We start from the raw sequence: 12,780 nt of genomic DNA, 5'->3' as shown, positions 1-12,780 counted from the left end.
ACCTGCCTGTGAGTGTCTGATGTCTCTCTGTCAGAGGAGATCAGATGAAAGTTAGTTGATCCACATGGTAGAACTGGGTAGATTTGTCTGTAATACTATAAGACGTCCGTCTCTCCTTCCTGCTTTTTTCCTCGAGCCTCACAAAGCCCGGCTAAATCTCACCAACTCAGGGTTTTTTTTTTTTCTGCTGCTTTTAGTCTGAAAAACCTCTGCTGAGAGTCGACTGAGACCATCAGAGAAGTTAGAGCAGAGTTTAGACGATGACGTGACTCGACTCAACTGGAAATAACATTGATCATCTTATTAATGACATGTACCACCCACTTTAACATTGTTGTAGACCAAACACACCCCCCAATGGCAGGGGCCTCCCTCAGCAGGACTATTGGTGCATTCCAGTTGTACTCTTCCTAATTGGAAGTTTCACCTGGAACTGAGGTCAGATTTCTAACTTGGAAAGTTGGACACCACCAAGAATTCAAGATGGCTGCTCCTCACATCAATACTAGTGAACGCTCGGCTAATTTTACTGTTTGTAGCAGTTTGTTTCACATTAAGTCAGTTTTGTGTTTTGGGAACAGAATGACAGATTAAACGGAATCAAAACTTTTTTTTTTATGCAATGGAATATGCTGAAAATCAAAGACGTTTTTGCGCCTTTTCTCCTCCTCTGAAGTGTTCTTCAGGTGGACCAGATTTGTTTTGATTCTCTGAAAGAACAACAACAAAAAAGACTTTCCTGTGAGCATCCATGTTTTCCAATTCTCCACTGGAATGTGGCCAACCTGGACGTGACGTCACTCCAAGTTCCAATATAAAGAAACTGCTGGATCAGATTGGGATCTGGGGCGTTTGGAGTCCAGGTCAGCACCTGGGGCTCTTTGTCATGGTCTCTAGACATTTCTGAGCAGTTTTTGTGGAGTGGTGGAGTACTAGCCTGCATTGGGAGTGCTGGTAATGTCAGGACCAAGGTTTCCTGGCAGAACATGGCTGATGAGTCTCAGTGCAGGACAGGGCGAGAAACATCCCAAAGCATCTGAGAGAAAACAAACACTTAACGATATGTCAGTGTTGTTAGTCTACAATCTACAACAAGCCTTGTCATCCAGCCGTCTGTTTATCAAGCAGCAGGTATTACATGAGTTACTGTAGACACTGATAATTGAATCTGGATGGACAGACAGTGCTAATGTAATCCAGAACGTCTGAGTGAGTTGTTTTGACTGAGTGCAGGCAGAAGTGCTGCAGAAAAAAAAAAGTCAAACAGGTTTTTAACAAACTCCTAACTTCCTGATCTGCTTGAACACAGTAAACTGGTTTCCTACAAGACACAGGATCAAGATTAACATTGTGTCCTGTGTTGTTTCCAGGATTACAGAGGTAAAGCCCCGCCCCTGTCTCAAATACTTTAATCCTTTGTTCCACCACTGCGGCCAGACGATTTATTTCCTTTAACAGAATGTTTCTTTCATAAGTCTTTTCTGTCCTAATTCTGAGGCTCATGATGCATCTTCTTTTTTACACTCTTTTATTTTAAGTTTACACCCTGGAGAAGAAAAGCGGCGAAGCGGGGAGGGGACAGACATAAAGGAAGCATTTTAGTCAGGTGAGGGTGATGTAAGTCTCCAGGTGTGAGGAGAAATCTGCTCCCTGATCAGTTTTAGTCCTGCAGAAACTGTGAGAGGACATGATTCACCTGGAGACTCCACAACCAGGTGCACTGTGAGGACTCAGTAAGGAAAGAAAAACTCAGCAAAACTGCAGTTTGGTCGGTCTGGTCGTCTTTTAGTTCCGGTCCTTTTTGTGCTGGCGAACCCAGTAAAGTAAACATAAAGTCCTCTGAGTGACAGGTAGCTCATCCTGCATCGTCAGCGCTACACCTGTCACAGAGAGCTGCTGAGCTTTACTCTGCTGTGTGTTTATTAAACGTCTCTGGTGTCAGAGGTCACAAAGGAAATATGGGTTATTAGTATTTGAGACTGCAACAGGAAACAGGTCGTGTTCTGCTGTATATTAAGCGGGAATAGCTGCTCTGTTTGAACTCTGATTTATCTGTAAAACCTCTACCCTCTTATAATGAGAAGCATTATCGTGACCACTCATCACATAAACTTAGGTAAATGTAGTCGCACTTCAGCTTTTGAATCAGTGCTAAAAAACACAGACTAATCTCAGACTTTGGTTGGAAGTGAAGCAGGACCCACATTTCTAACACTCTGAAGTCTGGTTGTTTTCCCACATCCTAAACAAACGTATATGAAGAGGTTAGGTGTGAAAGCTGACAGACAGCCTGCCATAGTCCAACCCCGTCTCTTAGAAACAATGTTTGTTTGTGACTAAGTATTTTCCCCAATTACTCTGTGGTGGAAAAACACGATCGTTGTCTGGATTAAGTTCAGAAGCAGTGATTTTTAAGGCTGGATCAGTTGTGCTTGTGGTTTAGGCGACAAAAAGAGAGGCTGAACATCCCCAGAAAATAAGTGAAATAATGCAGTAATCACTACATGATTAGACCCTGCTATATAACATATAGCAAGATGTTTTGACAGAAAACAAATGAAATGCCAGGGAACATTTTTACTGATACTTTGGATATCAGCAACTCGTCAAATACTGTTAATTACCAGCATTTCCTCATCATCGTTAATAGAAAACGTAAATGTTTCCTTGCAGAATGTGTCGTAAATTAGTAGTATAAAGTATAACTGCTGGGAGACCAGATTCAATATTGTGACGATCAAACATGTCGACAACCATGAGACGTATGAAACTATGATGACAAAACCGTGAAATCCTGATTAAACAGTCGTGATGTCAACGAAGAAAGAGCTGATTAAAACACAGACCTGATCAGAGAAAATTCAAGGTGTGCTCTATATCATGCTCTATATTCTTTTCTATACAATTCTATTTTCTATTTTATTCTGTTGTGCTGATGGACAGATGGATCCTGAGTGTGTTGCTGTGGCCGACTCCGGAGCCACTTTGTCTTCCATCTCTCCTGCTGCTTTTTCCTTTGACAGCTGAGTAGCTATACAGAGACACACTGTCACACACATACATATAGTGTAGTATATATATATATATATATATGTGTGTGTGTGTGTGTGTGTGTGTGTGTGTTAAACCCATATATACCCATCCTTTCAACTGTCAGTATGTAGCAGAGCAGCTGGCCAGAACCTGCTCTGCCAGTTTCACTTGTGTGTATATGTCTGTCTCTGTGTATATGTGTAGTGTGTGTGTGTGTGCAGTATCACCTCACACACACTTGAGTAATTAATTTTCAACATGGCTGGGTTTTTGCCGTAGCTGTGTGTGTGTGTGTGTGCAGTAGGGGAGGTAGCTGCCGTCAATACTAATTTGGTACGAGAGAAAACAAATGTATTTAATCCCTGGTTGTCTTGTCCTGTTTTCCTCTTCCTCCTACCCTCTCTCTCTCTCTCCTTCTCCTTCTCTCTCTCTCTTCTCTCTCCCTCTCTATTTCCCTCTCTTGCCTTCCACCTCGCTCGCCCCTCCCCACCCCTTGCGGGCTGATAGCCATTAGTGCTGCAAAGGGAATTTTAATGCAACGCCGGCTTCAGTGGGAAGGAATGAATATTTAAAACACACTCTGACTGGAGCAATAAAAGGAGAAGGACATATCCTTCATTTGGAGAGTGCACACACACACACACACACACACACACACACACACATGCAGGAGTGTGTTTATGTGACACACTGACATTCTGGTTTCACCAAACCAGTTCAGCTGGTCTGACTGGAGATCAGTCTGCGGCTGTTTGTTTTGTCCCCCGCGCTGCGTTCACGTCCTGTCAGAGCGTTGAGACGAGAGAGGTTCCCATGGTTACGACTTGAAAGCTTTCACATCAGGCGTCACACAACTCAAGACCCCCCCCCCCCCTTCCTCTCACCCAGTGTCCTACAGTTCCCTGTCTGTAGCTGTACTTCCATTAGTGGTGCAATACTACACTGTAACATCTATAATTATAATATTCACACAGTGTTTCTACTACCTCACCATGCACCAGCTCCAGTACCATTACATTACATTATACTGAAGTACTGTGCTGCTTACAGTTTGAGTGCTAATTACAGTTACTGCAAGTATAATTTGGAGGCTTTGCTGCTCACACTCTGGGAGATGTTGTTCTTTTTCTCCACCACATTTCTGAGGGAAATATTGTCTTTTCTGCTCCAATCATCTGACAGCAGCAATTATGTTGTAGATTTATATTTAACTGATGTGTTACAGTAAGAAATAGCAACCTATCATTTGATAACATAGGGTAAAAGTGATGCTTAATGTAGTGCTAATGCAAACATAAGTGCAATAACATTAACATGACACATATCGCAGCACACACACACCAACACACAAACAGTATATAGCAACAAAGTAGAGCAACATGTACATATGTGAGAATACAGTGATTCTGCAGCTACAATGACAGATCCTAAACGCTCGCATGCAGCTATCGTAGATGCTAGTACAGCTCATGTCATCAGTGTTTATAGCTGTCATTGAAAATGTGTAAAAGTCGAATGATGCGGACACGTAAACGTAGCATAATGTAGCAGTGACACACAACATAATATGATACAGTCCTAGAGAACATTAAATAAATGTAATATAGAACATACATGCATAACTTGATACAGAAGTCAATATGACATAAAGTTGATGTACACGTGATGCATGGCCACAGTTAAAACTCAGTACAGTGCAGCAGTCAGACTGAGCTCCTCTTGGACCAGCTACAACATTAAACTGCTGCTCTGAGGTTATAACACATCAATCATTTAACACTCTGAAACAGAACAAGCTTCAGAAAGACTTTTACTTTTACTGTTGATATTTTACCTCGAAGACTCTTCGACCTTTAGAGAATTAAAATTTAGTGTTTTTACATCCAGGCTTTTGTTGAATAAGTAAAGAATCTGAATAATTCTTCCAATTTTTTTCGTCCAACAGGAATCATGGGAATGTTCAGATTATATTCCAGTTGTAAGTAACTTTTGGAGAGTATTAAATATTAATTACAGTTACTCATTACTCAAAGGAATGTTTCTAACATCTTGTATAATCCATGCCCCGAAGAACTGAGGCTGTTTTCAGATCAAAGCGAGGCCCTCCCCAGTGTTAATGTAGTGTACCTAATAAAGTGCTCGTCTGAGTGTACAAAACAGCACATAGAGGAGAGCAACAGGTGAGCTGAAATGATCGTCTGTTGTTATGGAAACAAGGTGCGCTGTCAGCCTTTTTATTTCCTCCTCAGAAAAAACGCCTCAGGCAGCACTTTTCCCACAAAACAGACGAACTGAGCCTCACCTGCTCTGCATTCAACACATTTAAATACTTCTAAAAAAAAATGATTTGAATGTAGGTTTAAAGGACGTTTTAAAGCACCTGTGGAGGAAAGAACGGTAGAGAGACAGTGAAAAACAGCAGAGGGAGAGAGAGAGGGGGAGGTGGTGTGGGTTTGAACAGGTGGTGTTTTCAGCACAAGACTTTTTTATCTCTGTGTTAGAAATCAGTTTATTCTCAGCGATTGGCAGATTTTTTAAAGAACCCAATTTCTCTGGTCAGGTGTTAAGACCTGGATAAGACCTGGATCAAGTTTTTTGTTAAATAAACTGAATCTTGGCCTTTAGAGCCTTTAAACAAGTTTGCTGAAATGTCTGAGTTTCTACATTTTCTTTACAAAGCCAGAGTCAGTAGAGACACAGCAACATGATCACAGAGCAACTGCATGTGAACGAACTGAGCAACTGACTGACCGGTTATATATCTGACTAACTAACTGATTAACTAAGCGACTATATATCTGACTAACTAACTGGTTGTTTGTTGCTGACTGTTATATATTGTTATGGTTTATTATTATGAATATTTAAGCTCATGTAGAACTACTTAAGAATTAAACTTGACTGTGTAACCTTTGCTGAGAGGTAACAGCTCCTCTAACACATGGTATAACATCAGCACAAGTATAGAAGAGTCAGTGAAGTCTGTTTTTCTCCAGTATTTATCTGTTCTCATCCAGTTGAACATTAGCAGTGGTTTAGCCCTGAGCAACCATTTGTTTGCTCTTCTTGTCCGTTTTGGGCTTTTATGCTTTCTGAGTTTGCGTTTTGAGCCGCTGCTCTCCTCCTCCTCCTGTGGGATTAATAAAGTTTGTCTTATCGTATCTTATGGCAGTGAATGATGCAACATAAGGACATGAGGGAGTGGGAATCCTGACCCTGCAGCAGTAGTAGGAGTTGGTAATTGTGAGTGAGTGCCTGCCTGGTTTTGAAAATAGCACTGCTCACATGCAGATTGCCAGAAATGTCACATTTTACAAATGACTGTTGCTCGCAAATTGCAGATAAATCAGCGAGTTCTACAGGGCTCCTGCATGAGTCACAAGTGCGGCATTTGTTTAGATTAGTGAAATGTGTCAAAACAAACGGAGAGCAAATGATCTCATGTTGCAAATTGCAGCTTGTACGTTGCAAAAGTTGCGGAAATGAGCACTCTGCTTTTGTTTGCCATCACGGTGATCTGTTGCCGAGTCTGTGAGTCAGAGGGAGAGGAGCTTTGTTCCAGACCTCTGAATGACCGATGAGTTCAGATTCAAACATCAGTGTTAAACATTGTAGAGGAAAATCAGGCTGATTATCAGGCTGAAGGGAGGGGACAGTGAGGAGACTGGACTTTACTCCTCAGGACGTTTATGATCCTTTGCAGTGTGATGAAGTTTAGGATGAGGTCCGGAGGCCACGACTCTGTGTGCACCTTGCTCAGTTATTTTCCCTCAGCGGCTTCTTCTCCTCCTCCTCCTCCTTCATCTCTTCTTCGTCTGCTGATACCTGGAGGAATATTTGTAACTGAGCAGCACAGATTTGGTTCAGAGGAAACCTGATGTGCTCATGTAAACACACTGACACAGAAACCTGGAGCTGATGGCAGTTCCCATGAAGAGACGAGAGAGAGAAGTATGCTGATAGACTGGATGAGTGTGTGTGTGATTGAAACCTCATAGCTTCACAGTGACTAATTGCAGGTCAAGCAGTTTAAGTATGTGTCTATGATGGACAGATAACGAAATAACTGAGGGTTGTTTCTGAATTAGAATGAAGCCTGAATAACGGCTAATAACAGGGAAGCTGTTTAACCGAGAGTGTGTGTGTGTGTGCGTGTGTTAGTGTGTGTTTGTGTGTTAGTGTGAATGTGGCTCTCGTTAGCGCCCGTAGTCCTGACGAAGCTCCAATGAAACCAGAGATCATCAGAAAATCATTGAGGTATGAAAGAGACAATTTACACTTTCGATTGATCCGGACCCCAGAGAGTGTGTGTGTGTGTGTGTGTGTGTGTGTGTGTAAGGCGATCCCCTGCGGGTGTATTGGGTGATAGATCAGTTTTCGTGCAGTGTGTTCCCAGTGTACTCAGCTTCCTGCTGCAGAAGGGAAGTCGAGCTTGAAAACGATAGCGGCTGTAAACTGATCCCGGGTCAGATTTCAGGTTGCAGAAAACCGGTTTGATGCTTCATCACATCCTGTCGTCTTCGTCCCACGTTGTTGTCATTCTCTGAATCTCACTGCAAAAAAAAAACACCTGATTACACCACTGTCAGGGAAATGCTGATTGCTGATTGGCTGAAAGTGAGTAGCTATCATTCTTGCAGCATTTATTCTCCCAACTAAAGCATCCAGGCCACCGTACCTTCATTACTCATTTTAGAGGTTAATTAGCAGCGTCCTGTCAACCTGTAGTAATACGTAAAATTTGTGAACACGTTATGTCATGTGAGTGACTAGCTTCACTCAGAGTTAGCATTTAGCTACGGCTGCAAGTAACAGTATCATTTTCATTGTTGATTATAACCTCTTTCTATGAAACGTTGAAAAATTGAGAAAAGTCTCACTGATTTCAAGATGATGTCTAAAAGAAGCTCTGCCATTGCTACATGGCCAACATTAGCATTAGCAGCTGTTTACTTGTTAGTTTAGATGAAATGTTGTGAGTTTAGCAACAAACTTGATTCCTGTTTTCACCGAGAGCGAATGTTAAATCTTGTTTTGCTCCTAGTTTTATCTCTTCTTGTCTTCTACTAGAGTTAGCATGCTAACCAGCTAGCCCTGGCCTGTCTCATCACTTTCCGATAGCAACTCGCTGTAGCGTCCAGTCTGTCTTGAAGATGTAAACGCAGCAATGGCTGAAGCTCCTAGCAGAAAAACGTTTTGTTTGACCAACAGTCCATGTGAAGTGCTAACTGTCTTATTAGCATATTAACTTCTTGTCATTAGCCAGGAGAACACTCCCAAACTCAGAGTTTAATTTTAGCAGCGGCCCTCTCCTGCATCAGTACCTGAAGGAGGTGAACTAACTGAAGAATCTGAGTGCTTTTTCCACACATCAGTACAGTACAGCCTCAGTCTCTAAATCCTGGTGGTTGCTGCTGAGTGAGGAAGTCAGTGCAGGTGTAAATGAGAGGTGGTGCTGCTTCTCCCTCTCCGTCTCTCTTTCTCTCCGTCTCTTCGTTGTCTGTCGTTAACCGAGAGATTGAAGCCTGCTTCATTAAAAGCTGCTGGATGGAGCGCGCTCGTTCAGCTGACTCCCTCGGCATGCTGGGAGAATCTGCTGACGGCTGCACAGCAACGGAGAGAGGAGGATGGAGAGAGCAAGGAGGAGTGAGCGTCCTACATTCACACAAACAGTCGGAGGGGTGGAGGAGGAGGAAGAGGGGGGAAACAAAGAAACATATTCTGGTCCTTTCTGGTTCACTCTAGTTCATTCCTGGACTCGTTTTACGCCTCCTCTTCTTTCCTGCTCTCTTTCCTTTTCACTGTTTACTTGTCCTCCTTTCCTACCTCCTTCCCTCCTTTCCTTCCTAAATTCCCTCTTAGGGCTTTATGTAACGTGTGAACACAGAAGTCAGAGTGTGAGGCAGAGTGACCCTCTGAAAGGACAGAGGGATGAGCAGATGGACGGACAGATAGGTGGACAAACAGATGAGATTTGAGTTTAAGGAAACCAGATCTGTCCTGGGCGAAAAAAAAAAAAAAAAAAACAAGCCCAAAACGCCATTTTTGCAGTTTCACTTCTGACAGCTGAAACGTTAGCCTGACAGGACGACAAACTGCAAGTCAGCAAATCAGGAGGCAGCGAGTCCTCGCTCTGTCTGTGTGTGGGTGGTGTGTGTGTGTGTGTGTGTTAAATGCAGCCACATAACCAAAAAAATACAGAAATGTCTCTCCCAGGCTGTCATGACTCGACAGTGCTGTGACCACTGCTGTGTGTGTCTGTGTGTGTGTAGATGGAGCGCTGCTGTAATTGAATTTTTACCTCTCAAAAAAGCTGTGACATTATTGTATTAGAGGAAAGGATACGCTGCTCGGCCTCAGAGAGAGAGAGAGAGAGAGGGGGAATCAAATTGCAGGAATCCAACTGCGGCTAAACACGGTGACATCTTCACAATAGCCGACCAATCAGAGCCCTCCGTTCTGTTCCGTGTCAGGATGTACCGCAGGGTCGTGGTCGTCCGTTGTCTGTGGCTTTGTGACGCAGTTGGGTTTATTGGACGTAAATGATGAAGTTTTTAAGGTGCCCCAGAGAGGGACATGTTGACACAGAGGAGCGTTTGGTGACATTGCTGGCAGCTCCCAGGCAGGTGGAGTTTGGGCTAGGTGACCTAGTGGAAAAACACACCTTTAATCTGGGGCAGTTGGGCGGCCAGTGACAGCCAACAAGCTCATTACAGGCAGATCGGAGACAACATCTCTGGCTGACCCCAGAAAACTGATCCTCCTGATCGCTTTGGACCAGACTGAAGTATCTCCACGACTGTCTGATGCACTGACATGAAGGTTTGAACAGACGCTCACGGCCCCCAGAGGATTAACCCTGATTCTTTAACGTCATCCTCTGACTTTTCCAGCAGCAGTGTGGCTGTAGTGTGATGTGATGGAGGAGTGAGCAGAGCAGGAGAGAATTTCACCTTGTTTTAAATGAAATCTGCTTGTTTTAACCAACATTATCCTGCACGATGTTTGTTTCCGTTAATTCCCGCTGCACTGGACGAGGGTCGACCATGATTTATAGTTTCAGATTTGTGATGAACAGACCTCCGTCTTCTCCAGCTCACCTGTACGTCTCTTCATCTCCACCTCATTACTGTCCCTGATGATTATTTATTTTAGACTCCCACTGATTCACACCTCCTTTTGGCAAGTTATAGGGAACCTGCTTAACATCTCTGCCACGTTTAGATGGAAACATAACAACTATTGACAGTTTCACTGCTAATCTATTTCTATCAAGTGCAGCTGCTGGCAGCGACCGTCTCTGTCTCTCTGTGTCTCTGTCTCTGCCTCTGGTGTTTAAAGTTTGTGGTAAGAGGAGCTGAGGAGGAAGTATCTCCTCCTGCACCTCCTGTAAGACGAGATGTAACACCCCCCACCACCACCACCGCCCATCTCACCCTTCTCTCCGCTACCGCTCCGTTAGCGAGCGACTGGTGGCTGTTCGTTAACCAACCCTGACCTGCTGCTGTTTAATTTGAGCGGAGACGAGGAAAGACGAGGAAGGCGATCACTCACTTGTCCTCGATCGTCCTCTGAGAGAAAGACATGGTGACAGAAAAGACGGAGGAGGAGAGAGGAGAGAGGAGGGGAGGTTTCGGCTAACATGGATTGGTTTCCAGCAGGAGGTGCAGCTTGAAAACTCGCCCACACATAGACACACTCACCGCACACTGTGCTGCTCCCACCCTGTGTCAATATTAGTGTGTTTGCACACGTTGACCTTTGACTCGGACAGTTTTACCTGCTGGGAAATAAACACATGGTCAGATAGGAGAGGGAAAGGAGGGAGAAAGAAAAGAGGGGCTAAAGTATGGATGGATTACCCAGCACAGGCCTGGGGGCCCCTCACCTCTCGGGGCCCCTGAGCCTCTGCATGAAGTAACTGTTAGCTCGTGTTTTGAAAGTCACAGAGCTCAATTAAAAGACATGAAATGACCACAGATGCTTTTAGTGTGTGTGTGTGTGTGTGTGTAGGGGGGGTTACCTGTGTGTGCTCAGGAGGAAGAGGAGGAAGAGGAGGAAGAGGAGGAGGAGGAGGAGAAGCAGATGATTTATGAGATAAGAGGAGGTGAAGTGGAGGAGAGCGCAGAGAAAACAGAGCGATATTAAAACAGCTGCACTTCATTTACACATCTGGAGACTGTTCTCAGTGTGTGTACACGTGTGTGTATTTGTGTGTGTGTGTGTGTGTATATATGTGTGTGTGGAAGATTTAATTCCCTGCGTGTAGAGAGAGATGTTTGAATGTTAAAGCGACGGGGATGAAGGTGTCATTCACAGCTCAGTAACACAGAGAGAGAGAGAGACGTCCGTGTGTGTGTGTGTGTGTGTGTGTGTGTGTGTGTGTCCTGTTTGAAATTCTGCTCGTCTGTTATCTGACTCCATCCAAGAAATCCAGAGCTAGAAGAAGGATAGAGGCACAGAAACACAGTACGTGTCTCTCAGTGTGTTTACATTCAGTCACTTAAACTTGATTAACACTTTGATCAAGTTTCCTCAGTAACATGACGGTTTAAATACCAGTCCACATATTTCTACATGGACCATACGTATGTGATCACCTGCAGATTCCTTTCATAGGAGCATTAACTCCTCTGCTCTCCAGACACAGAACTCACAAAGCTGCTGTAACTGAACTGCTGTATTCCTAGAAAAAACTGATTTATCTATTATCAGAGTAGTTGCTGGTTAATCATCGGATGTGTTGGTACTTTCAGACACTCCTGAGTTCTCATTTGTAAATGTTGTTCACACCAGAATCTAAGATAAATCAGGAACCTAAAGTAATTCAGACAGGACATATGAGTCTTCACTTCCCTCTGCGACTTCCAGTTTGGTCGTCAGCAGTGAAACAGAAACTTCTCCATTTAAAACCTGTTCCACTGTTTGGCCCTAAAACATCCTCGCTTGGTTCAGCGTCCTGTTGTTTTGTCCTCAAACGCAGTCGTGTTTGAACGTAAACGCTCTTAAATTGAAGATCTTTAATCTCAGACTCATCGTTTCTGCAAATCCTCTCCCCTTATCTTCAGACCCTTTAAACTCCCCCAGCTCCTGTCTGTCCCTGCTGGTCTTGTAACCATCATGGTTTTGTCCCGGTTGATGTGTGAAGGTCGAGCTTTTAACAGTAAAACTCTACATCTTATGAACAGATGACCCGTACTCTGACCACCAGTTTATCACCAGTTTATCACCAGTTTAACAGGTTCAGCGAATCCTCCGCAGAGCTGCAACAAATGTTAAAATGGCCGCCGTGTCAGGAAGGTAAATAAATAACATTTAAGACAAGCACATCAGGGAGAACATTACCCTGATCAAAGTCATAAAACCTGCATCAGATGGGACTTTTAATGTCTTTCACCAGGTGGGTGGGGCTTACCAGTCCACCGAGACATTCCTTTATTTATCACTCTCCTCATCACTCCATCCGTCTCTCTCTCTCCCTCTGTCTGTCTGTCTCTCCCTGCAGCTGCCAGCTGGCAGCGGCTCTGTGGCCTCATCAATAAGACTGACAGATTGGAGATTGATGATGGCGACTAACAGAGAAGGAACTGTCTGTCTGACAGATTATCCTCCTATAGAGAGACGCACAGACAGACAGAGACACAGTCAGGTCTTTAATTCTGCAGCATGCAGGTAGAAACAAAGGAGGTGGTGGGGTTGTCGCTAGGCTAGCAGTTTCCCTCCACTTCAGGTCTTTGTGCTAAGCTA

The sequence above is a fragment of the Lates calcarifer genome, linkage group LG8 (genome assembly GCF_001640805.2).
Source record: "Lates calcarifer isolate ASB-BC8 linkage group LG8, TLL_Latcal_v3, whole genome shotgun sequence".
Lineage (NCBI taxonomy): Eukaryota > Metazoa > Chordata > Actinopteri > Centropomidae > Lates > Lates calcarifer.
This window is presented reverse-complemented; position numbering follows the sequence as displayed.